The sequence below is a fragment of the Castor canadensis genome, chromosome 1 (assembly GCF_047511655.1).
Source record: "Castor canadensis chromosome 1, mCasCan1.hap1v2, whole genome shotgun sequence".
Lineage (NCBI taxonomy): Eukaryota > Metazoa > Chordata > Mammalia > Rodentia > Castoridae > Castor > Castor canadensis.
Window position 1 is genome coordinate 179,728,735 of NC_133386.1, and position 25,799 is coordinate 179,754,533.

At 44.8% G+C, this 25,799-nt stretch overlaps 1 pseudogene; it reads left to right on the forward strand.

Moving 5' to 3' along the window:
- Positions 1-7,075: 7,075 nt before the first annotated feature.
- Positions 7,076-22,119, forward strand: LOC141411683 (uncharacterized; annotated as a pseudogene).
- The last annotated feature ends 3,680 nt before the right edge of the window (positions 22,120-25,799 follow it).

The window sequence follows — 25,799 nt, forward strand, 5'->3', positions numbered from 1 at the left end:
TTCCACTGCCATGTTCCAAGGTGTCCCCAGAAGGGACTGTATGTACAGAGTGTGCGCATGTGTGTCCCCATTACCCCGCCATACCCCTCTGCTACCCCTTCAAGACGTGAGGATGTGGGAATCCGAAGGAAGCAATATGCGCTTCCAATGCTGAGGGAGCAACTAAGCGCAGGATGGACACAGGCCAGGAGTCCCGTGGGAGGCTCAGGACGGAGGGGTGGGCAGGACCGAGGGGTGGGGGTGGGGGACGACCTGCCCTGGGCAGCCAGAGCAGAATGGAGGAGAGGAGGGCAAGCGGGGTGGCTGGGACCTCGGCAGGCCAGGGGGTGGACAAGCTCACGGGGCCACCCCGCCCCCGCCCCCCAGTGCACGCTGCGGAATTCTGCCAGCACGAAGCAGAGTCACGAGCCGAGCTGAAGCAGCGGAGCGGGCAGGACATCGTCAGCGCCAGAAGAGCACGCGCGCGTGGGCGGACAGGGGCACGCTCCCACTCCATCCCCCAGCCCGCAACTCCATCACGCACCCTTCCCCGCCTCCCCTCCCCGCAAATACAGGAAAAGACCAGGGCGGTCCGCGAGTCTTCAGAGGGACAGGGGAGAGGGCTTCCCGGGCAGCTGGGGAAGGGGTTGCGCAGCCCCTGTGGCCTTCACCTGTCCCCTCCCCGCTCCTCCGCCCAGCTCCAAGGCTCCGCGGCCGCCGCCCCCCCCGCGCGTGCTCTCGGGGCGGGGGCGGCGCACAGCAGCGCGGGGGCGGAGGCGCCGGGCCGGAGCCCGAGCTGGCGGGGGAGGGGCGGCGCCGCGCAGCTACGTCAGCAGCCGCGAGAGGGGATCCTGGGCTCGGGCTCCGCCCCCTCACGTGCCCACGGCGCAGGGCCGCGTGCAGCCCGCGTGACCGCTGCCTCCGCTGGGGCGGAGCGGCTTCCACGCGTGGGAGGAAGGGCGCAGCGACGCGAAAGTCGTGCATCTGCACCGGCTCCTTCGCCGCAGGCCTCAGGACCCCCGCCCCTGCCCCTCTTTGCCCAAGAGATGGGGGAGGCGAAGATGCTGAGCGCTATGCTGGCCTAGATTGGAGGGAAGAGTAAGGAATTTGTTGAAAGAAGGTCTCCCTTACCTGACCCTCGCCCGCCCTTTATTCCTTATGGAGGAAGGAGGCTGCATACAGGGGTTCTTAAACAGGGGAACTAAACTTGAGGGGGAGGCTGGGAGAAGAGCTTTTGAAATGAGGTTGGGGGCACGGGTCCCCCAGCACCCTTCAGCCTCTGTTGGTATAGCAATGGCCTGGCATCACGCGTAGGTCCACCTTGACGGGCCCAGCTGTGTGTTGCTTTGGGTCAGTTGGAGCCTGGATCCAGCACAGGGCTCCTAGCAAAAGCACGAATCCAACCTCTTCATCCTCTCTGGGTTCTTGACTTCAGTGACGCCCCATCTCCTTCTAGCAAATGGTAGAGATTTGGAAAGAAACAGACCAAGGACAGGCCAAGCACCAAATTGAGTATCCACTGCAACAAAGTAGAAGGAAACCTATTATGTGTGCCTTTGCAATATGTCCTTAGGTGACCCGTTTTTTGCAAGGTGTAAGGTGCCAGGGTTGTCCACATAGTCTTGTTGCTGACTCCAGAGCAGAAGCTCCCTGAGGCAAGGAACAATGTCTCCAGGAAAAGCCATCCACAGTATGGGACAGAACGTGGGATTGAGGAGCTACCTGTCAGGGAATGCCAGGCTCTGGAGGAGGGCAGGGCTGAGGTGGGCTGGTCAGGGCAGGACAGGACACTGAACCAGCCCTGGGTGCATTTTGTTGTCTCCCTAAGGGAAATAATGAGCTTGCTGTGTTTGAGTGGTTTTTATTCTCTAGGCAAGGGTAACTCCCATAGGACTGTTCTGTGGAAGGCAAAGCCTAAGTGTGTCCAGATCTGAGAGTGTTCATTTCTGGGGTGGCCAAGAAATGGGGGAATAGAAAGAGAAATGGGGGCAGGGAGATAAGTCCTCTTTGTGTGTCTGGATGTCAGTATATCTGAACAATTGCCTTTTTACCATTGGCTCTCCAAGACGCTCCTTGACTCTAGACACTGATGTAATTAGGTATGGGAGTGGACAGTGTAACTGAATGGCTATTGAATGCCAGAAACAAAGGGAATGCCAAGTAAGGTCCCTGACCCAAAAGAATTTATATCTTGGAGGGGAAGTTTTATGTTCTTGAACTACACATTTAAGGAAACTGCCAGTATGTGAGGTTAAAAGACAACATGAACGGTATAGACAAAAGCTTTGATAGGAGGGCAAGAGCAATAGAGGCCAAGGAGCCAGAGAAGAATGGGGAGGGTTTGGATAAGTGGACAGAAGCTTTAGGTGTGTGCAAAGACAGGAAGGCTTGTTGTGGCCAGCTCACTGGTCAGGCAGAAGGATATTTGTCTGGAACAAAGGATAGGAGCCAGGGAATCAAAAGGTCTCCTTGAGGAATGAATCTACTGAGGCCCAAAGCACAGACTCCTGGGTTCTTCTGCAACCCCAATACTCTCAAAAGCTCAGCTCTGATCACATAAAACCTTTCTCAAACACATGCAGTGGTTGTCCATGGGCCAAACTCTATCATAACATTCAAGGCCCTGTATGATTCATCCCGAACCTTCCTGTTCAGCCTTATCTCCTAGTCCTCCCTTGCAGGCTCATCATATCCACAGAATTACCCAAGCCCCCTGAACATGCCCTTCACAGTTCCCTTTTCGTATTTGCACTCACATGCTTTTCCCTTTCTTAGGAATGTCCTCTCTTCCCTCACCATTTCTGCCCACTCATCCTTGAAAATACAGCTCAAGTGACAGCTCATCCCCCAGCCAGTTGTAATTTTTGTCTGAGTTCCCACAACATCATGTACTCAGTCTTGGCACCTCACATTGTACGTTGTATTATGGTAGTGTAGAGACATCATCCTTCAAAGTCAGTACTGTTGATCCCACCACTTCTCACCACTTCCATCCATGATCCAATAGGCTTATCACTCATTCCTGTTCCAAACAACCACCATCTCTTGTCTGGACTGCCGTGAGAGCCTCCTGACCAGCTCCTTTGCTCCCTCTGGTCCTCCTCAGTAAGCTTTTTCCTCCGGAACCAAGAGTGATCCTTTTAAAACATAGATCAGATCACTCTGCTGCTCAAAACCCTGTGATGATCTCTCATCACATCCAGATATTATTTAAGATTAGTGTGGTGGTCAAGACCTATGGTTTCTGGTCCCAAGTCTACCTCAGCTGCCTGACACTCTGCCTTGCTCACCAAGATTTGGCCATCCTGATCCTGGCTTTCTTCCTGTTTGTTTTGTTTGTTTTCGTACTGGGGTTGAACTCAAGGCCTACACCTTAAGCCACTTCACCAGAACTTTTTTGTGATGGGTTTTTTCGAGATAGGGTCTTACAAACTATTTTCCCAGGCTGGCTTCAAACCACGATCCTCCTGATCTGGGCCTTCTGAGTAGCTAGGATTACAGGCATGAGCCACCAGCACCCAGCGTTTTTTCCTATTTCTGGAACATTGTAGGGTCATTTCTGCCTCAAAGCCTTTACACTTTCTGGCTTCTCTAAATGGAGTGCACGTCTCTTGGAATTTGCATAGTTCACTCATTCACTTCATTCATGTCTCTGGTCAAACATCTCAGAGAACCGTTTCTTGACAAACCCATCTAGACTAGGCCTTCCTACCAGTCACTCTCTATATTCTTATGTTTTCTTCAGAACCATTACCATTCTCTGAGCACTGTGTTTATTTGGTTGTTATTTATTTACTTATCATCTGTCACTACCACAGAAGGTAAGTTTTGTGAGGTCAGGAACCTCTGTCTTGTTCAGGGATGTAGAACAGAGCCCCCTCAGCTAAGTGTTCAGCTTGTTAAACGTACAAAAAAGTGAGTGAATCTTAACTCTGTTCCTAAGCTATAAGCTCCTTGAGGACAAGTTCTATGTTTTAGACATAGTTTAATTTCTAGTTTCTTCCACATAAGTCCACTCAAATGCTTGTCGAGTGAATTTCAGATTCTGAAGAGAACATCCCCGGCTGATTTTTTCCCCATTAATGTAATAACAGTAGTCCATCTTATCCATGAGGAACATGTTCTGAAACCACAAGCCGCACTGAACACTACATGCAGCTGTGATAGCGTGTGTGCTCCTAACTTAGAAATTAAGCACGGGAAGGAATTAATAACAATAATCATACAACAGAGTAATATAATGCAATAAAAGTTTTATGACTGTAGTCTCTCTGTCTCTCAAAATCTTATGTATTATACTTATCCTTCCTCCTCCTCCTCTCTTGTGATGATGTGAAATGACAATGCCTGCATAATGAGGTGATATGAAGTGATTGAAGGAGGCATTGTGAGGTAGCTAAGCTCCAATGATGGCAGTGGATCTGATAACCATGGTAAACCACTATATAACTAATGGCTGCGTACCATCCACAGTGTGGAAGCACTGAATAAAAAGGTGATTCACACCTGGACCAAGATTTCCCCCTGCCACTCTGAACACCTTGCAAATGGAAATTAATGAAATATCTCTGGAAATTTTAATATTTTCCAGCCATGGCTGACTGTGGATAACTGAAATCAAGGAACACAAAATTGCAGATAAGGGGAGATAACTATTTAGGGCACATTTGGAAATAGTCTTTACCTACCCTGTCACCCTCAAAGATGACCCAGTCTTCATCGCATTGATCTCTAGAAGGTCTGCCACGTCACCATTCCTCAGTGTGAATGTCAGCTTGTTAATGTGCTGCAACCCACATATTTTGCTGACATAGAATGAATGAGGAAATATCAGCATGCACTGTAGATGTTAAGGCTAAGTATTCTTTTCTTTCAAGGGTGTGTGTGTCTGTCTGTTTTCAGATCAAGGTATAAAATAAATATTGTTGATGATGGTACAAAAAACTGTAAAAGTTCTATATGCCCTATAGATGATTATTTATAGAATGTATGCTTATACTCTTCACAGTCAAGTAGCTAGAATGTTCTGTGTGTTACCCCTGTGCCAGGCACTGTGTTACAGTTTCCCTTGCATTATCTTAGATAGCCCTTATCACAAGTCTAAAAGCAGGGTGATAACTATCATTCTCATTTTACAGAGGAGGAAACTGAGGCTTAGAGAAATTAAGTACCTTGTCTATGAACACAAAGCTAGTAAGCAGCTAAGTGGATGGCCCACTTCTAGAGCTCTCCTAACCACTGCTCTGCAATATCCATGGCACCCTCGATTCTCTGGTTCTACATACTTAACAGAAAAAGCTCCCCTTGGTTCATGTCAGGAAATAAATACTACTTATCAGCATTCCAATGGAAGATGTTTTTTTTTTTAGGTAGTCAGTAGGTGTCAATGAAATGTGTGGACTTCTGTCCTAATTAAGAGTTCCACAGACCTAGACAGTTTGACCATCACTGGTCTAGATACACACACACACACACACACACACACACACACACACACACTCTGACACAGCCAGTTAACAGGACCTGTGGTTTTAGTAGAGAGACACAGCCACTGACAGCCCTAACTTGATAGGGAGGGAGATAGGGGATAAATAGCCTACCATGTTTTCCTCCCATGTTTAGATTCTTCTCCATGGCCCCCCATTATCAAGAGAGTCTGCTGGTGCCTTCTCTAGAGGCCAAACTCTCTGGGCACAGAACAGGTGGGGAGAATGCAGGGTGGACCTAAAGGTGCAAATGGAGAATCCCAAGCTTCCCATCCTAGGCACTGGTGCAGACCAACCAGTGTTCTCACACCCTGGATTCCCAATTCTTGGCTCCTGCAGGACTTGATAGCTCACCACAGCCCTCACTTCTCCCCAAAGGACAACATTGGAATGGGCCAAGTGGGGCATTGTGTAGTCTTGGGCCACATTGCAAGCCCCTCCCTTGGCACTGTCTTTATTCACTGGGATGCCAAGGGAGAAAAATTAGGCCAAAAAAAGAACTGGCCCCCCTCATCCACCTAGGCATTTGCAGCTCTGCCAGCACTCAGGCATCTTGTCCATAATCTAATCAGAGGTCAGTGGGTTTTTATACAGGCTGGGAATTTGACTGTCTAGATGGCAGAAATTTATTCCTGCCAGGATTTTGTACCCTCCAGAGCTAAAACCCCATGGGGCAAAGTGTGTGTGTGTGTGTGTGTGTGTGTGTGTGTGTGTGTACACCATATGTGCACATGTTAGGATGCAAAGGGAGCTTTGACAAGGCATGTTCCTGCTGTGTACACTTGGAGCCTTTGCAGGCAAATGTGTGGCTGCACTTGTGGCTAAAATATGAATGAATGTGGCTTCGTGCAGGTGCATGAATGACTGTAGTTTCTGTGAATGAATGCATTTGTGGTGAAGGGTGTATGGAAGCCCCTGCAAGCAGGTGCCTGGCAGGCTGGAAGCACCCACAGCTCAGTGTCTTTACCGAAGTCTATGACGTTGGGCTGGGGGCAGGGACGGGGAACACCTGTTTTTTCTCATAGTACCTCCCTTTTGCTGCAGCTGCTGTGGCCGTGACAGCATGAACCATTGGCAACTGCCTGGTCCACTGTGAAGCCTCGGAAAAGAAAGGGTGAGAATGACAAAGGGAAACACGTGGCCAGCCTCTAATCAGTTGAAGTCTCCTCTGGCCACCAGGAATTGTCCTTAAATAAACTGTAGCTCCACAGCTTCCTCACTGGCCCTATATGCTCATCCCTGGGGCTGGGCCAGGGATGGGGTGGGGAGGGGGTCATAGATGGAATATGATTTTCCCTCAACTCCACTCCCCTGACCTACTAGCCAGGCATGGGAGAATTAAGCTTATTCTGTCCTTTGATATGTTGATGTCCACCAGATCTTACCCCCTTCTCTCTACCAACCAGATTTCAGACAATCAAAGAAAGGGCCTCATTATTTGAGAAACAATGATAAGCAAAAATTATTGAGTGGATATGAATTGAAAACTTGAACTTGTGGTATATATTTAAAAAAAAATTAAGGTCCTCTTATTTTTAAGGCGTATGATTTAAACATGTTTTGAGCTCTCCTCCTCCATCCCTTTGTCTTCCAAGTGGCCCCTATGCACAATGGACCTAATTAGTCCCCTCATTAAGTCTGGCAGAGGCCACAGATTGAATGAGTTAGAGAAACCAAAGTCTTTGATCATCCAGAGGCACAAGTGCTGCCCATTTGAGGAGGGTGAGTCAAAGAGAGGGGGATTGAGAAGCAAGAAATGTGGGCTTGGTGGTCACACCTATAATCCCAGCACTTAGGAAGCTAAGGCAAGGAGGATCAAGAGTTTGAAGCCTGTGTGGGCTACATAGTGAGCTGCTATCTTGACAAACAAAAACAAACAAAAAAATCCCAGAAATGGGAGAAATGAAGACCACAAAACAAATATAAACTGCCCCCTCTGGAAACAGAACAATCTAGCCCCACCCCCAGGATCTGCAAGTAGCGTGTCTTGTCTCCTCCACGGGGGAGGCATGGTATTTTCATGAATATGTCATAAGCATATATAAAAATGTATGACAGAAAAATAGACCTATTAAAACTGCCCTGTTAAGTTATGTGAAGGGGACTGTTGCCCTACAAAAGTATATTTGAATACATGCAGATTTTAATAATGAAATCTAATGATCACATTGCCTATTTAAGTCCCCCCACATTAAACCTAACCTTGTTTGGGGGGCTGCTGTGCTGTTTCTGCCAAGCAGCCATGAGAGAACATCCCAGAGCCTTGCTTCTGAATGTACTGTCTCAGCTAAGTGTGAATGCACCAGGGCTTTGTGTTTGCATGAATGGGGGTTGCATGTGCTGGTCGGAGGCCCCAGGGACACGTGGGATGGGAATAATGTCCTTAAAAACAATGAATTGGAAAAAATTCAGGGAAGGTATGAATGGCAAGTCTCCTCCCCCATGGCGCCCCTGCTCCACAGTACCCACCACCACCATAAGGCACACCTGTTTCATTAAAATTAATCCTCGGCTTTGCAAATATCAATAGATCAATGTCTATACTTGTGTTCCACCCTTCAGTGAGGCCAGACTGCTAAAAACACAGGGCTGCAACACAAAAGATACTGCAGTCAGCTCAAGCAGGGAGTTATTTTTAGATTAGAAAAAAAAAAAAAAAAGAGGGGAAAGGGAGAGAAAAAAAAGACAGTTCTGGGTTTTGCAATCTAATTTGGTCCCTTTTCTTAAGGGAAAAAAAATCCCATCAATGGCATTTTCCATACAATCTGATTTCTATTTGGCTCCTAGAAAAAGAAGGAGAGATCTAGGGCTGAAAATTCTGGAGTTTTATGGCTGATTCTAGCTAGTAGCCTTTCTTCACCAGGCTCCAACTGAATTAATTTGATACTATTTTTGAAAGTCAGTGTTTCTAAGGGAGACCTAATGACGCACTGACGTCAATGCAGGTCAATAGCACACAGTGCTGGAACTGGGCGTGCTACACCAAGCCAGAGTTGGAGCCGTTCCAACAGCCCCAACTCTGCACATATTCCAGCTTTGCCGGAGAAAAAGAGCCAGGGTTTTGTAAGCAGTGAGACCCCTACCATTTTTCCCCAACATCTTCAAAATTGATTTATGTTTTCCTGACTCGGAAAAAAAAAAAGAAAGAAAGAAGAAAATCCAAACAGATATAATCAGTCGCACTGCAGTACCAAAAAAAAAAAAAAATCATACCTGTCAAAGGAACCGTACGTAATCCAGGCACACACACATTTGCGTTCAGAATGCAATGCATATCATTAGGGCGTGTCTATAAATAGACCCGAGAGTGTGAGTGCATTGAGACTTAGTCCCTGATAGGGGTTTTCGAACGTGGGTGATGAGTTCTTTGCTCAGATCACTTACTCAGGAGGTGTCTGAATGTGTGGGGGTGGGAGCGTGGGAGGGGGACTGCCTCCTCTCTCCTCCTCCTTCTCTCTGGATCTCCCCCTCCTTTCTTCTCTCTCTCTCGCTCGCTCGCTCGCTCGCTCGCTCGCTCTCGCTCTCCCTCTCCCTCTTCCCCCCTCCCCACCCCTCTCCTCTCTCCCTTTCTCTCTTCTTCAGCATCCCCCCCACCCTCTTTCTCTCCCCCCTCCCTCTCGTCCCTCCCTCTCTTCCCCTCCCGCTCTCTTCTCCCTCTCCCTCCAAGTCTGGCACTGAACGCGAACTGTTTTGCTTTGCTCCGGGAAGAGTGCAGACACATAACGTGAAACCCCGAGCTTTTTGCGTGGTGCATGTAAAATGCTTCCTTATTTATATTACCCTCATTCCCTCACCTCTCCCACCCCCTCAACAGTCCTTCCAAATTTCCCTAGAAATCTGTGTAAAGCATGCGGAGGGGGAAAAATTTGCACAAAAAGTGAAGGAGCTCGCCAAGGTAGGTTATACCGTGCACTGTCTTGTGTTTGGCTTTTGCAAAGTTTATGATGTCAGTTGGTGAATGTTTGCAGGAGTAGATCTGTATGCTTGGCCATGATTACTGTCTTTTTCATTGAACAATAATGTTTGTACCAACTGCCTAGACTTTTGGGGCAGGTTTCCTGAGGGCTTGTGTGTGCATCGTTCTTGCCGGTTGGAAGAGACATTGAACTGGATGGGGAGGGGGTGTGCTGTGTTTCCTCCCCTAGTGTTTTGTGGTGTGGGGGTGGCAGAGTGGAGGGGGGGCCCTGTATCAGGAAAGTGCCTCTTCCACTTTGCCACATTTTGGATTGATGCTTATTCACTAAGTGTCTTCATTCTTGTAATTATTTTGCACATGAAAATTTAGTTCAAAAAAGGTTTCATAAAGTCAGAACAAGCTGGGGGGAGTTTGGGAGCTAAAGCATGGTGGTGAGGATTGTGGCAGTGTTTCTTGCAGGGACAATTTAAATCTCTCTCTCACTATTTGGAGCAAGTGGTAAGTCTTTAGAGGGTGTCAGCAAAATAATTGTTTTGGTAAAAATCTTATTAGTGGGTAAAATTGAATTAAAAACAAAAACAACAACAAAACGTTGCCACTGAAAGAGCAAAAACTGCTACAGCTCACAACCACCTGTAGAGGGAAATCTTTATGCATGATTTCTTAGGGCCGCTTGTGTGGAAGAAAGCCGCCAGCCTGGCAAACTTTACAGCAGGAAGACAAGAGAAGCTGGCCCCCGCTGGGTAAAGGGTTAAATCACAGGGGAGGCTGTGAAGGAGGGGGAAGCTGGAGGCCTGCCAGGGTCGCTCACAGTCTGGAAAGATGCCTGGTTGGTATCCCTGCTTGGAGAGCTGGTGCTGAGATGGGCGAGCCTGAGATGAGCTCAGTGGGAGCGGGGCTTGCAGGGTGTGTGTATGGGGACCGTGCATGGGAGGGAGTTGGGGAGGCATTCTATGAGGTCAGGATTGTATGGTGCCTGGTGCCATGTGGAGATGGAGAGGTCAGAGGCCAGGTTTCCCCTCCCACCCTCATTTTTCCTGCCGCTGCACAAAACGAGGTGGTTATCAACAAGTGTCTTGGGAGATTAGTTGACAGGGACATCAAGGGGTCTTCTAATCTGGGTAAATCCACCAGGCTTCATTGTGTGTTGCAGAGAGTCATTCTTTATTAGGACAGAGCTTGGAGGAGAGAAGTGGAGTGATGGAGGAGGGGGCTTTTGAACATCAGCCATTTGACCTTGGGGGCCAGAGTTCAAATCCTCCAGAGAGGTCTGAAAAGGTGTCTGGATCCCTTCTCCCACCCCCGCATCTTTCATCCTGAGCTTTACATTTAATGAGGAAAATTCAGCGCCTGGTGTTGGCCAAACCTTGTCAATGGGAATTCCATGTGTCTGAGAGCAGGATTTTTTTTTTTTTTTTTAAATCTAGGGAAGCAGGCAGCACTCTCAGCTGTAGTACTGTATTTTTTTTTTTTTTCCCTGCAAATGATCTTCTAGGAAAGCTGAATCACCTCCACACTGAAGAGCAGCCACTTCTGGGAGGTGGAACACAGGTCTCTTGGGAGGAGGGGGATACCCTCAGGGTCTTTAAATAGATATGTGGGGGTACCATTTGCATATCTGGTTGGACTGAACTTGAAAATAAGGGAAAGATAAAAGGCAATGGGTCTTTGGATTGGATTGGTAGAGAAGGCCACCTGGGAGGGGGTGTAATTCTGAGTGAGTAAGTTTGTGGGTTTTTTTTTTTTTTCCAGCTCTTTGGAGGTGGCTGAGTCACCAAGTTCACAAGAAAAGGGAATCTCTTCAGCAAGGAGGTGGGAGGTTTGGGGTAGGTACTTGGAAGTTAGCATCAGCACGCCATTGCTATGCCCTCTCCAGCTACAATAACCAAAAGGCAAGGAGGACACACATGGAAGGGAATAGAAATAGGGCCCAGGCTGCTGGTAGTGTGTAGCCTTGTCTGGCTAAAAAAACAGAGGGAATGGGGACTCTGTCCTTACCCACTTGCAGGTGTGGAATAAATCCAGGCCATCCAGGCCAGCATGCCTGACACTCATCACCCACATCACTTGGGGTCTCAGTTAATGAAGCTCCCCCATAATTTTTGACCAGTAAAAAAAGTTTTTCACAACCTAGGAGACATTAAGGTCACTTGGGTTGCTCTCCTCAGAAGGAAATGATGTTCTTTACTTAAGTCAACAAGAGAAACCTGGTTACAAGAAAAAAATCTGGTCTTGGAAATTCAACCACGTGTCCTTTACAGTAGCACAGATCCATCCATGTCTCTTTCTGCTCTCATCTATGGTCTTCTGAGGACCAAGTTCCAGGACACCAGACCAATGTATACTCCTTGACACCTCTTTCTCACTAAAGGTGTTTTGTGTCCATCAGCCAGCCCCTCAAGTCCAAATAAAGGCTACCTCTCTCAGGTGCTACTGTGCCCAGGCACACGTCACATGCAGACATGTATGCACAGTGTATGTGTACATGTGTGAAGAGAATATGCATGTGTGTGCCTAGGGTTCTCTCCACCCACATGTGAGCTCCCGAGCAACATACAGGGAGCTGACCTTCTTCCTCTTCTGTCAAGTTCAAAGATGCCAGTCAGGAAATGCCACATCCGGTTTAGGGGTGGATCTGATGTCCCTGAGTGTATGTGGTGAACCTGAATTTGCCTTGGGTTTCCTCATATTCATTCAGGAGTGTCAGTTGCCCCTTCACACGACGTTGGAGAGCCCTACTTCATGCTGAATTCCACTTATTTACAAGAAGGAAGCCCAACTTTTCATCGCCTTGGATGTGTCCTGGTACCTACCTTCTATTTCTCAAAAAAATAAATAAATAAGGGGAGGAGCAGAGCCGGCTATGCAATTTGTGGGACTTTGTACAAAATGAAAACATAGGGCCCCTTGTTCAAAAAGCAGGAGGAAAGGTATTAAAATATGAAGGTTTTTTCCTTTCTTCCACAGTCTCTTTCTAGACTTGTCATGGGGTTTCTTATTTGCTGTTTGATGTCGTGCTAAATAAAAATTAAGAATTTTAGCTATTAGCATGAATTTTATCATTCATCTTTATATCATGCAATGACAGTTTTAAATGCAAATATGAGTATTTAACTCATTTGCAGAATCACCAGAATTACACAACACACATTTTATGGGTTGTACATGCATAGGTACTTCATTCATACTAGAACAATGAGCACATTGAACAAAATGAACTCTGCTACTTCTTTTTTTGTGTGTCTATTTCACTTCTTGGTCTCAGCGTACTCCACCAGCACTCTCAACCTTCAGTGTGCTGTCCAGTAGGGAAAGTCTGAAAGGAAAAGGAGCTATGGGTTGTACTATCTTCACCTTTCCCTCTGTGTCATCATTTTCAGTACACTGTAAGTGGGTGGCCTACCCAGGGAAGGACCAGAGATATATAAGGTTCCTCGGTCATCTGTGATGTTGAGGAACCACTGCCTTCTTTCTGCAGCAGATTGCCTGGTTCCGACAGAAACAGCAGGGTCTCCATTTCCTCAATCCCAGATTTACAGTTTATATGATGGGGCAGCAAGGAAAGGTGGGCACACATTGTGGATGTCTTCTCTACTCAATCACATTCTCCCGTACAATACACTTAGAAACCACAAGTTCAAAGATCAACTTGGTAAGAATTTCAAAGCAATGAGTCTTAAGATTCTTAAACCAAGCACACAGCCCTTCTGAGCACAGGACCCGTTGTAATGACTACATGTTTCATGCTTTTGAAGCCAGCCTGTGCAGAAAAAAGTGAGAAGTTACCCAGGTTTCAGACTGAGCGCCCTATTGGTTCATCTTCCTTCATCGAGTAAGTAATCCTATCTGCAGCAGAAAACTTCACCATCCTCCATTTTTGAAGGATTGGGTCGCTTTTCTTCTCTAACCAAGTCCCACTCCAAAAAAATCGCCACGTCTGTTGAAAGTGTCACAACTTTGAAGAGAAAATTCATCTGCTGATTTCTTCAGGGTCCACTAATGCCTTGGCCAAGGGACCAGGCCTTAGAAATGAAGCATCCACTCCAATCCCTACCTACCATTTCACACTTGGTCTATGAAGCGGATGTCCTGCCTGATCTGTACTTAGGTTTCACATCGAAAATAAATGAAATAATACTGAGCTTGCTTCGTGAATGGTTGTGCTAATGATTTCGTGCTTATTATTTATCACACTACTGCATCCTGGCCTAAAGTGGCAACTTCTCAGACGTTATTTTGGCAATAGGTTCAACTGATGTTGATGTCAAAGAAATAGAGCTTGAGGCTCAAAGGGTCAAGGGAAGACAGTCCTACTTTCCTGATGGACCCCAATAAGAAAGGGATTTTTTCCTTCCTTCATCAACTACCTTCCTGCTCTTCACCCTCTAAGGAGGAAAGCTAGGACTATAGGGTAAACTAGAGTTGAAATAAGAGAACATTAAAAATGCATCTAACCCAGAGAAGGAAGACACGATTGACCCTCCAGCATTGCTACAGGGAATTTGAGAGTTGTGTTTTCCAGCCTTAATCTAGCTTTCCTTTTTGCCTGTTCTTTACATAACAACAACACCCTGGTTTAAGTTATTGAGTACTTAGAAAAAAGAGAAAGGGAATTATTCTTGTTTATTCTCCTATATATAACCTTTACTAAGACTTGGAGGCTGCTTCGGTGATAGTCCAGTTAGTAGACTGGAAGACTAATCAATGACTTACTATTCACTATTTATGAATGAGGCTAGTACCATGTTTGACTCCTGGTGGGTGACTAATGAAAGCTGACTTTCTGAGTATGGCTCATTGTTATTGTAGTGAGAGAGCCATGGATTTTGTTTAAGCAACCAAGTAGATGCATGATTTTGAGCAAATCGATTAGCTTCCTTGTGACCTCCTCACTTCACCTGAACAATGGGAATATTCACATTCTAATATATACCCTACTAGGCTACTTTGAGAATGAAATGAGATTCCTCATCCAAAAGCACTCTAGGGTGATTTGCATATGTGTGACACATGTGTTTGCACAGAAGGATATAGTAAAATTTCCTTAAATCCTATCTTGTCTTTCACACCTCACTCAATAGAAGTAGGCATAGGTCTTTGTACTCAGTGTCTTGAGTACAGTATAAAGATGAATAGTTCAGGGTTTGCAACTAAACAGACTGGGTTCAGATCTTGGCTCCTGTACTTGGTTGATTGTATAGTTATAACTTTCATGACAGTTAAATTTGATATTGATATTTGCACATGGCTTGGCACAGTGCCTGGCACATATCAAGTGTCTAATACATTGTTTTTATTTTTTATTGTTACTTTTATTATTGTACCTCTGGCTATTCGCAAGCCCAGATTAGCATCAGAAAAGTGACTTGGGAACAGCTTTCCATGAGGCATGTTGTGGGTAGCATTTCTACCATAATCCTTTCTTATCTGAGTAGATTCTTCCTTTTCTGAAGGAAGCAGAGTTATTCTTAGGCCTCTTCATATAGACAGATTCCTGTGGGAGATTTAGGTAAAGTCTAGCTTCCTCATTCCCTACTGAAAGCCAAAGAAATTGCTCTCCATTAACCCTACTAAGCAAGGCAGAGACCTGAGGAACTTCTCTGGAGCTTTCACCTCAACTCAGAGCCCATTCACTTTTTTATTCTAGTAGCCCCCAGCCCTGAAAGAGGAGGCATGCAGGTAAAAAGAAAAGCACCCAGTCAATTCTTTTCAAAGGTCTGGACCTCAAGAGTATGGGTATAAGAAGCCCATCTGCATCTGATGCTCAGGAACCTAGAGGCCAGATGTGATCTTTCTCTCCACTGAGGCAGATGTGCCAAGTCCTCCTTGGACATTGTGAGAGCCTTTCAGGGATTCCTTGGAGGCAAGTATGACTGTTTACTCCTGATCCAGATTTTGAGTTTCAGTGCCTTCATTCTCTAATGGAGAACACATGCCCTCTGTCTCATTAAAATTGGGAACTCACCAAAAGTTTATGGAGAGGTTTCCGGATAGCAGGCCATATACTAGGGTCTAAGATTCCAGTGATATCTAAGGCATAGATCCTCCTTACCACCATGGTACTTAGATTCCAGAAGGTGAAAGAGATCTTTAACAGTCCATATTCTTCTTTCAGAGAGACTTTTACCAACTCTGGGTTCTTAGGCAATTATAAAGCCCTTACCTGACAAGAAAGCCACCACAGGCTTCCTTTTCCTACTCCAAACTTATCTGTCCTATCTCTGCCCCATTCTACCAGGAATTCCTGAGTTTATGTGAGCACATTAATTCATGTCGATGTATGTACCAGTGGAGAAAGAAGAACAAGCTCCATTCATCAAGAGCCAGATTCTTAGTTCCAGAGATCCTTGGTGATATTTGGTGGGAGACCAGGCTTCTATGGAAATTTATCCTATTAGAAGTCCATGGGCTCATTATAATACAGGGCATGAACCCCAGAACTGTAGGATTTACCTTAACTATCATATCTTGGGTATTAAGAACCATAGAGCCAGAGAAGACCTGCTTTGCCTCAACCTAGCTTCAGTGTGGGGCAGGACTTAAGATCCCAATGCACTACAGGGGTTATTTGCTTCTACTTTTCTATTCTGCATTTGCACAGATTTGGGAAACAAATGGTTCAGCAGAGGACAAGAGATCAAAAAAACCACTATCCTTTCTTGAAAACCACCTCTTCCAAATCAAGAGGGCTTCTCCTATTCTACATTAATTTACTGGCTTATAATCACTTGGATTTTTAGAACCTTAACCATCTTTATGCAATTTGCAGCATGATGAAGGCTGATCCCTGCTGAGTCCTTGGTGCATTCCTATCAGAGCCTGGAAGTAGACTGGACCAACAGTCTCTAATCAGAATTAACCTATCATTTGTACGAGTCCAAGATCCTATCAAAATGTTAGTAATTCTCCTGAGTTACAACTCAGACCAAACTTGTGATTTGATTTGTAACCTGGCACACTCTTTCAAATCAATTGGAATCTACATGTTAACACTAGTGGCCTAGGGTAGTAAGTCATTTCACAACTCATGCTCTTTGTGGCAGTACATGTACTAGAAATAAGATTAGTATGGGCCCTACATGAAGATGACATGCAAGTTCATGAAGCTTTCTGTATTTCTAAAAATAATCATTTGAGACTAACCCCAGAGTTGGGGGATGAGAAGATGGGCCATGACAGACCTGAGTCCTGAGTCCTTTCTTCTTCCTGAGGCCAGTGGTTCTCAGTCTCTTCAAGGCTCTTCATTTTTTCTTCTCCATATTGTCATAAGCTTGCCATCTTACTGGACAGCTTTCTGCTGTTGACTTCAGGAAGTGGAGGATGAGTAGAGGCAGTCAAGCTCATTGAGGTACTGAAGGCAGGGTCTTTGCCATCTGTGATAAAGGAGAGGTGCTTCTTGTGATGTTAGCTATACAGCCTCTACGTCCCCTAACTGGTCCAAACCCCCATATCAAAGGAGTCAATACTGACCCTTAACTAGGAGTGGGTGAGCAGATCCCAACCATGATATGTAGAATGATGACTCAATGGCTACTAATGAAATACATCTCCTACCCCACATTATTCTTGGTGGAGTTCCCTAAGAGTATCTTTTCCTTTAAGGTATAGTACTTAAAGAATTTTATTCTGGAGCTAGGTCCCAGGTTTCAGTTTCTAGTTCATTCCCAAATTATAAAAATCCAATGCATTTTCCAAAAATGTAATGAGTCCTGTTGTTCTGTGTGCCTTAACCAGGTATCTCAGGTAAAGTACTTCATCCTGGTGGTAATGTGTTCTTCCTGAGATAGATCACACTTGCTTTATGGAAAAGAGACAAGATGGAACATCTGATGCTCCTGTCTGTCCTACTTTGCCTTTAACAAGGTGTGTCCCACTCTTCAGGTTCCTCAGACCCTTGGAAACCTCTTTCAATACTGAAACGAACACCACTACTGTCTGTGCTGGAAAACCTACCCAGCTGGGGCCCAAAGAGGGGGCTGCTCGGTATTTCAGAATATTAGTTACTAGACTTAATAGGCAAATTACTTAACCTCTCTAAGCCTGTATTTCAACTGGAAAATGCACATTGTAATAAGAACTATTTCATTGAGTTGTCATAAGGATTAAATGGATAATGTATACATACCTCATAGCACAGTACCTGAGGCTAGAAAATACTCAATAGCAATTACTACTTTTGAGATCATGTTAGCCAAAAGAGGGAAAGGAGCTCTCATCAATTATTTTTAATCTTCTTGGATGGCAAGTCTTTGCCTTATTCTGGGTTCCTTCTGAGCTATGTATCATCTTGTAAGTAGATGAATTACAGAGTCTCTTGGGTACCCTAAAAGAAATGAGGCCACTGCTAATCAAAATCAGGCAGTGAGAAATGTTAATTGTAAGAAAGATAAGAATGCTCTCTCATCATCTCTTGGGCTCCTACTATAGCACTGATTAACTGTGAGCTAGAAAATAAATGTGAAAAAAAAAGGGTTGATCCCTGGTAGGTCAACCAACTGGTTGATCAGATGAATTTGAGCAGGACTGGAACTGAAGAAAAGCATGGTTCAGAGCCTTAGTAGAGGTCTTTCTGTTGGCTTTGGGTGGCCATTTTAGGTCTTTTGTCTAAGAGGGATCCCATGTCTGCCTTTTAAAGGCTCCTGAAGACTGTTTGCTTTACCCTACTGATATTAAGTGGACTACACACCCACTTTGATGCAAATCTTTTTTGGGAGGGGAAGAGAGTTCCAGGCTCTATAATTCCTTTATAACAAGTTTACAGTAATAAAGCTCATTAGTAATTGGGAGTCTAGATATTTGTAGGATGAGGAAGACTAGGAAGGAAGCATATATTCAAAACTCTAAGGGCCAGAGAAGTGTTAGCTTTGAAATCTCAGCCTCAGATCTCATGGGATCAGCTCTATAGGAACTATCTTTTCTTTTCCAATGGAATCCAAGAGTTGATCCTTGATTCAAGATGTCTCTCAAGTTCAAGAATCTATAGATTCTCTAAAAGCAAGACGTGGCACAGGTCCTTTACTGAGGGCTCCAACTTTCTCTAAGTAAAAAAAAAAAAAATTCTGGTGGAGAAAAATCCAGGGCCTCTGAGCAGAGATTTGTTTTATAAAGAAATGAAGGAACTGTGGACCAGAAGTCAGTGTTACTTGAGAGCTCCCTCTTCTGGCTCTTTGGTAGAAATTCCATAGAAGTCATCCCTTCTGCCCTGTGGGTGTTTGAAGCATCTTGGGCTTGGTACCTTGAGCAAGGAGAAAATAAGGTATTCTGAGGCCCCAACAAGATGAAACTCCAAAGAATGGTTTCTTCTGCTTCTTTCATAGCTTCATCTAATGTTTATTGGGTGCCAACACAGTGCTAAGCATTTTACTTGAATTATTTCACTTAACACTCACCATAAACCTCAATGGCAGGGTTTTACAAATGAGGCAGCTGAGACCTGAAGAGATTAAATAAGTTACTGATATCACCAGAGATTGGTAACCCCCCCACCTCATTTTAGTGACCATCATCGTTTTTAGAATTTTCCTGAGTCAGAGCTCAAGAAAAGCAGGAACATGAGTTGGGAAGTAGAACCTTTTTCGGAACCTAACATAAATAGGTTGTACTGGCTCTGAGATGGCTCTGAGATGGCTTCCTGGATCCCGGAGCATTTCTGCCTTGCTTAAAAAAAAAATCAGCCCATGAGGCTATTAATTAGATGGCATTGCCTGTCCCATCTGCAGGGTCACTGTGATACCCAGACAAAAGAAAGCACAGCAACCAACATAGTGACCAAGAAGAATTTCAATAACAGAGGTGAGGTCTTTTCAAATCCGTGGAACAGGTCCACACTTATGTTTCCAAAGGTAAAGTCCTGTGAGGTATGAAGGGCAGGTAGCAGTACACATATTTTATGAGCTGGGAACTTAATGATAATGAGTGACTTTCTTTCAGATTTTGATTAGAAGAAAAATGGCAGTATCAAGACCAGAATTGTCATTCACAACTTACGTTCTGAATTTCTAGTGGGTGTTGGTTGGAAATGAGGTCTAAGTTGAGCCTTTTAATCAGAAAATAAAGACTGTGAAACTACCTCTTTCTTTTATATGCAGATTCTTTCCTGAGTTGCTCCTTTCACTGGGGTTGGTTCAGTAATCAAGCTTCCTTGGTATTGAGCTATTTGGAAATTAGAAATTATACAAGCCACTTTTCCTTTTAAGATTGCCCTCTTACCTGTCCATATTTTAGAGTTATGTAGATCTTAAATATTGCTTCAATTCTCCTATACCACATGAAGATGTAAACTTTTTCAACTCAGCCAGGAGAACCTCAAGCATCCCCACATTGATTCTTCCTGGGGATATGAATAAGGGTAAGTAACAGGATCCCCATTCCTGCTTTGAGTGGGATGTCTCCAATTTCACTGTCCACATATCTCTAAATCTATACAATAAGACAGTGGCTACAAATAGCATCCAGCTCCCCTACCCCTAACTCAGGATCTCCTATTAGCTGCTTTTTCCTCTATAGGCAGAGTGGTGTCATAATAGGATCAGAATGATGCCTACTGATAACACGGACCTAATAAGAGCAGGTTTTCTAAGGCAACTTCTGAGTGATTAGTTAGATTGCCATCATCCTAAACAGAGTGCTTGGGTTAAATATTTGAACATGATGTAACCTTCTGGCCCTCAGCTACTAGTGGGAACAGCTGTTTCTGGCTTGACCTTGTTAATACTGCAAACTCCATTTTGCTACAAATATGATTTCTTGATGAATCATTGGTCCAGATCTACCAATTGGGAGTGAACTCATATTTGAATACCTGCTGATGGTCTGACCATTCCTTTGCCCAACTATAGGCTTGAGCATTTTCCCCTCATATTCTTATGCCCAGGAAAGCCAAAATGATGCCTTGAAGGAGGGGAAGGGAGAGCCTGGAACTGAATGCATACAGGGAATTGTGAGTGATGGAATGTGGATTGCTGACACCATGTCCCTTTCCTCTTGCTTGTTGTAGGAGCGCCAATGACCAAGAGGATACCAGATGAGTTTTCAAAGCAGTGCTTATACACCCAGGACACATGCCATGCTTTACCTCATACTTTCTGCAATGTTGCTGCTCACTTTCATCTTCCTGTTAACCCTTGCCATAATAACCCCTTCCTGAGTATCACCTTTCTTCCATCTGCCACCCAGTCAGTTCTTCTCTGAGGAGTTCCTCCTATGGGAAGTGGCAATTATCTCTGTTTGGCAAGCTCCCCTTTGAGTCATAGCCAGATGACTACCATTAGTTTTCTTTTCTTCTAAATTCTTCTCATGCCAGACTCGGGCAACACTCAGCCCCTTGGTCAGGTAAACCAGAGCAAATCCTACTTCCTCCAAAATGAAGTGAAAAGATGTTCTATCAATGCTGTCACTCTCAATGACTAGACCCAAAGTATATTTGAGTGTGATTTCATTGAAAGCAGATGGAAAGACCAGAAATCTGTTAATCCCAATTAGGCATAGCTTACTCATGACTGGACTGATTAAAAATGTGGGGGCAGGGAGGAGAAAGAGAGCGAACCTCCATATTGGATGGCTCCTGAATACAGGATGGAATCCTCTAGATTTTTTTTCTCCAATTAAATTTGCATTTCATTCTATCACATTGTGATGCCTTCACTCTAGACATTTTCATTTGAGACCCAAGGCTTTTCTTCATGGGTCCTGAGCTACAGGCTCCTGGATGATGAGGTAAGTGACATTAGCTAGCAATATCTAGGGTAAGTTGTTGTGATCTCAGAAACTCAGTGCTGATGAGCTGGATCCACCTTGTTAGGCCCTCAAATTTGTCCTCTGTTGGGTCCCCATTGATGTGAATGCCCTATAGGAATCCTTACAACAGCCATAAACATTAGTCCAGCCCACAATTTAATCTAGACTTCTGTAAAACAAAACGTACCCCAAGGACTGACCATATCAGGATTTGATGAGAACAAATTACATACTTTGGGGCTGGAGGTAGCTCAGTGGTTGAGTGCTTGCCTAGCATGTGTGAGGCCCTGGGTTTGATCCCAACACCAAAAAAGAAAAGACAAAAAAACTATACTTTGAAGAGTATAGTTTTTGAAAATCCACTATGGCAAGAGTTTTCCCCTCCCTTTTCTCTCTACCTGTAGGAGCAAGCTAGAACTGATGGGAGATGCTAGATTTCCACTCATGAGCCTAAAGGTCACCTTTCTTATGACAAGATTCAGATCTAATTCATTATTTAACTAACAGAGTTGCCAGGAAGTAAAAAAAAAATACAATATAGCAGATATGTTAGCTGATTTTCCTCTCTATCCCACAGCCCACGCTTACTGGAGTAGAGATTACAGAAATGAAATCCCCATTCTTTATTGGCCTATCAGACATAGTGATTCAACCTTAGTAGGTCAGCAGCTAATGGCAAGTCTGTTTTAATAAGTTCAGCTAATTCAGACGTACTAGACCCCTATGAATTCATGATTGAGCTGTGTCTGCCTGCTAGTATCACAGGGGTAGACAACTAACAGTGCACTGACCACAAAACCAAGGTTAAACCTGCACAGGTGTCTGTAAGCATCCTCTTAGATTGTTCCTTTCTTTTCAAGCTCTGACACCTTGCTATTTAGCCTTCAAGATACACTGGTTTCCTGAGCCCTGCCCTACTTCACTCCCTTAGCTTCTCCTTCCTATCATGTGCTCTCGCTCTGGCTTCCCTATCTTTGCTGAGATCTTCACTGTGAAACTTACTCTAGGTATTCCTGGGTGACCCTCTAGTGCTCATTCTCCCAATGTGCCTTTCATTGATGAGACATGGGAAAACTTATCATCTGGTTCCCTGTGATGTCCAGCAGTTAGAGAGACTTAGGGAGGGGAAGATGACATTTGAAACAACTTACCCCTTGACAATGGAGCTGTGCACAGAGTAGGTGTTGTCTTACTGTTCTGAAGTTGAACAATGGAACTACTTTCAGGAGAATAGAGTTGAGATTTTTTTTTTTTTAGTACTGATGGCAACCAAAAAGGGGAGGTGAAATTCCAGTCACTTTCCCCCAGCCCCCAAGTGGTCATTAAAACTTTCATCCTCAAACCTCCAAATATGCTGGCTTGTATAAAGTGTTTCCCAAGACTGAATATACCTCTTGATCAGGGTAAGTGACAAAAACACGCATTTAACAGGGGAAGGGGATTGTGGAATAGCTTGTGTTATGCCTCTAAATTTTCAGAATCAGGAAAATGATCAGGGATGCCAGTTTCTAGAGGAGTAAAGGACAGCTGGGATGACTGGCCACCTCAAGGTGCAGAACTGCTATTCTCACTTTAAGACAGCTTTCTTAGACAACTTTTCCTGACTTCTCCTTGAGACTACCCTAGGAGCTGCCTCCATGGGGGTAGAAAAATGGTTGGGTGCAGCAGTTTAAATAGATGGAAAGTTCTTCACACCCCCACCCTAAGCTGGCTGGTTTCAGACAACTCCCTTGGGTTTTAGATGAGGCTGAGGCCTTCCTTAGAATAGGATGGAGGGGTTTCTTTGCACAGGCAGATAGCTTTGCAGAGGATAGAGAGGTGGGCAGTGTCTATTAGCTAACGGTCTCTTTAGCGGGAAAAATCAGTTTCATTATTAAGGTCACTGCTGAAAAGTTCCAGACACCTCCACCTCTAAATAAAGGGAACTTGAATACTGAAGAGCAGAGACTGGAATAGAATAAACGTGATGGAATGATCGTGACATGAGTATCGGAGACTTGATTTGATTGAGTCCTTGGTTTACAACTTGAAGCTCTAAGGCTTGAGACACGCCATGTAAACTTTCTGATCTCCATTTCCTCACTTTTAAAATAGGAAAAATAATAACCAGTGGTTCTGGAATAATCTCTGTGCTCCATGATCCTATGGGGTAGATACCATTATCATGATTAAATATCATTAAGGAAGGTCATTTATGCTACAGTGCCCAGCACAGTGTCTGGTGTAGAGGTGGTGCTCAAAACTGTTGGTTTTGTCTCTCTCTTGTTTCTTTAGGCCAAAATAGTTCTGGTTCTTACTGATGTCACCTTTAAGCAAAGAGGAAACCCTTTCCTGAACTTCCTGATAGACTCCCCTAGGTTGATTTTCTAAGAACTAGGTTTTTTCTTCCTCCAAACCCAGAACTTTACTCACTGACTTTGTGTGTGTGTGTGTGTGTGTGTGTGTGTGTGTGTGTTTGGAGAGGAGACAATAGGAGACTCAGTTCTTTTCAAGGACTATGTGACAAACAGCCTACTCCCACAGACTCTCTGGGGGAAGCATCAAGGGACATGAGTCTTCTTCATGTTTGGGATGTACAGGGATGGGATGGCAATGCAGAAGGCGGTTTTCATCTTGGACAGGTTCCACGTCAGCCTATTAATTCCCTGACTCTTTAGCTTGACTGCTTAGACAAGAATTGGGCACCACAGCCCTAAACAAAGGCTGATGGGACAGTTCTGGAAGCCAAAGTCCCTTGCCACAACTCAGGTATGCACCAAAGGACCTGACTGAGGAGCAGGGAAAATAGAGATGCTGGCTACAGAGGACTAACTTTCTGCAAATATCTGTGTCTCACTATCACCTGTCAGCTTTATTACTGTAGCAAGACAGAAAAAAGGCAGAGTCACCCTCTTCTGGAAGGGAAGAGCAGAGAGACTTTGAGGCCACCAGGTGGCCAGGGTTACATTATAATTTTGGCTTCTGGCCTCAAAGTTGTGATGGGCACAGTCTGAGCACATTTCTACCATTCCCAACTCTATCTTACTCAGAATTCTCTAAAAGCTGCTAGAAATCTTAAATGAATCTGCTGTGGTCTCAACATCAGACCCAACAGTTCCCACTAACACATGGAGCATGGAAAACAGATAACATTATTCTAAATTGCTTGCCCTCTATACAGTTTATGCAGTCCATGTAGAAGCTGTGTAGTTACAGCCATATAGCCCACGTGCATGAATCTATGCTTACACCCAGCCTCAAACCTAAAAACACAGCTACTCCGTGTCTTTCAAAACATGCTTAGCCTGACATTTTTTATTAATCCAAGATGACTTCATTGAATCGCTGCCAGCATTTCCTGTCTGCCTGGTCACATCTGATGACCCCATGTAATAAGCCATGGTCAGCACAAGAACCAGGGCCTCTTCCCTTTCATTGATGTTCCTCCTGACGGCACACCTCCCTGCTGCAGCCCACATTCTCACATGCAAACATGCATGCATTCACAGAACTAAAAATAAACAGCTGCTGATGGGCTGTCAGAGGGTGTCCTCAGTACTGAGCAGACGTCCTCTGTCTCCCTTTAGTAGGTACAGCTTAAGCCACAAACAGCAATTGAGGGTACTGTACAGGCTTAAGCTTGAAACCAAATCTCTAAAGCAAGTTACAAAGGCTAGGAGGGCCTAAGGAGGGAGATGACGGGCTGACCTCCATGATCAATCCTCTCAGTGGCCTCTGGATAATTGTTTATTGGCATCCAGAAAAACCATTGTCAGGGAAAGTTGATAGAGTTAAGAATGGAAAGAGCATGCATTCAGCCACATGTAGATAGCCTTCTGCTTCCTGGTTCCCCCCACACCTCCAGGTGTATATGAAATGCTATGTGGATTGGAGGAGCATGATTTGTGTGCATGTCATTTTGTTCAAATCTTCCAATCTGCAAGAATTACTCCCACCTCCATGGCGCCATCCATCAATAAGCCCTTTGTCATGCTGAGGTGTGGCATTTCTTCTATTGAACACCTCAGCTTCAGACACACATCACACACCCAGGAACACACAGGTACACACACAGAGGCTCTGTCACCTTCATGAAAAAAAAAAAGTGCTATTCAAAGTGGTTTAAAAATAGCACTCATCCATTGAGCTCATTTTTCAGGGATGTTATTTTAAGACGAAGAAAAAAAGATCTGGTCTTTAAGAGAGAGAAAAAGTAAACTGTCACCTTGCCTTAAAAAGTCCAAATAATGTCGCTCAAGACAGCATTTGCAGCCTCTGTTAAATTCCCTCCTCCTCCTCCCATTAAAGGAAAGTTGTTTATTCGCTAATACCCTGCCATCTGGGTATTTATAGAGGTGGGTTTCCTGTTCAGTGGTGAAGAGGAAAAGACATCAGGAACAAGCCCTGGCCCTCCCCTCTCCTTGCTCCCACCTTCCCACAGCCAGCAGGGACACTTCAAGGCTGGTAGATTTGTGAATCAGTTCCTCCCTTCCCCCACAGAGGGGAGCCCCCAAAGAGCTGCTGGCCATTTGCAAAAGACTGTGTGCATGTGTGTGTTTGTGTTTTTTAACTGCAAGCTTATTTGTCCCTGCTTTGGGAGTCTGTCTGTCTGTTTGTCCCTCAGATCTTTGCTCTCTGGGAAGTTGTAGCTCGCTGATTCCGTGGGAGACCAAGCAGGATGCGTGGGCGCAGGAAACAGAAAA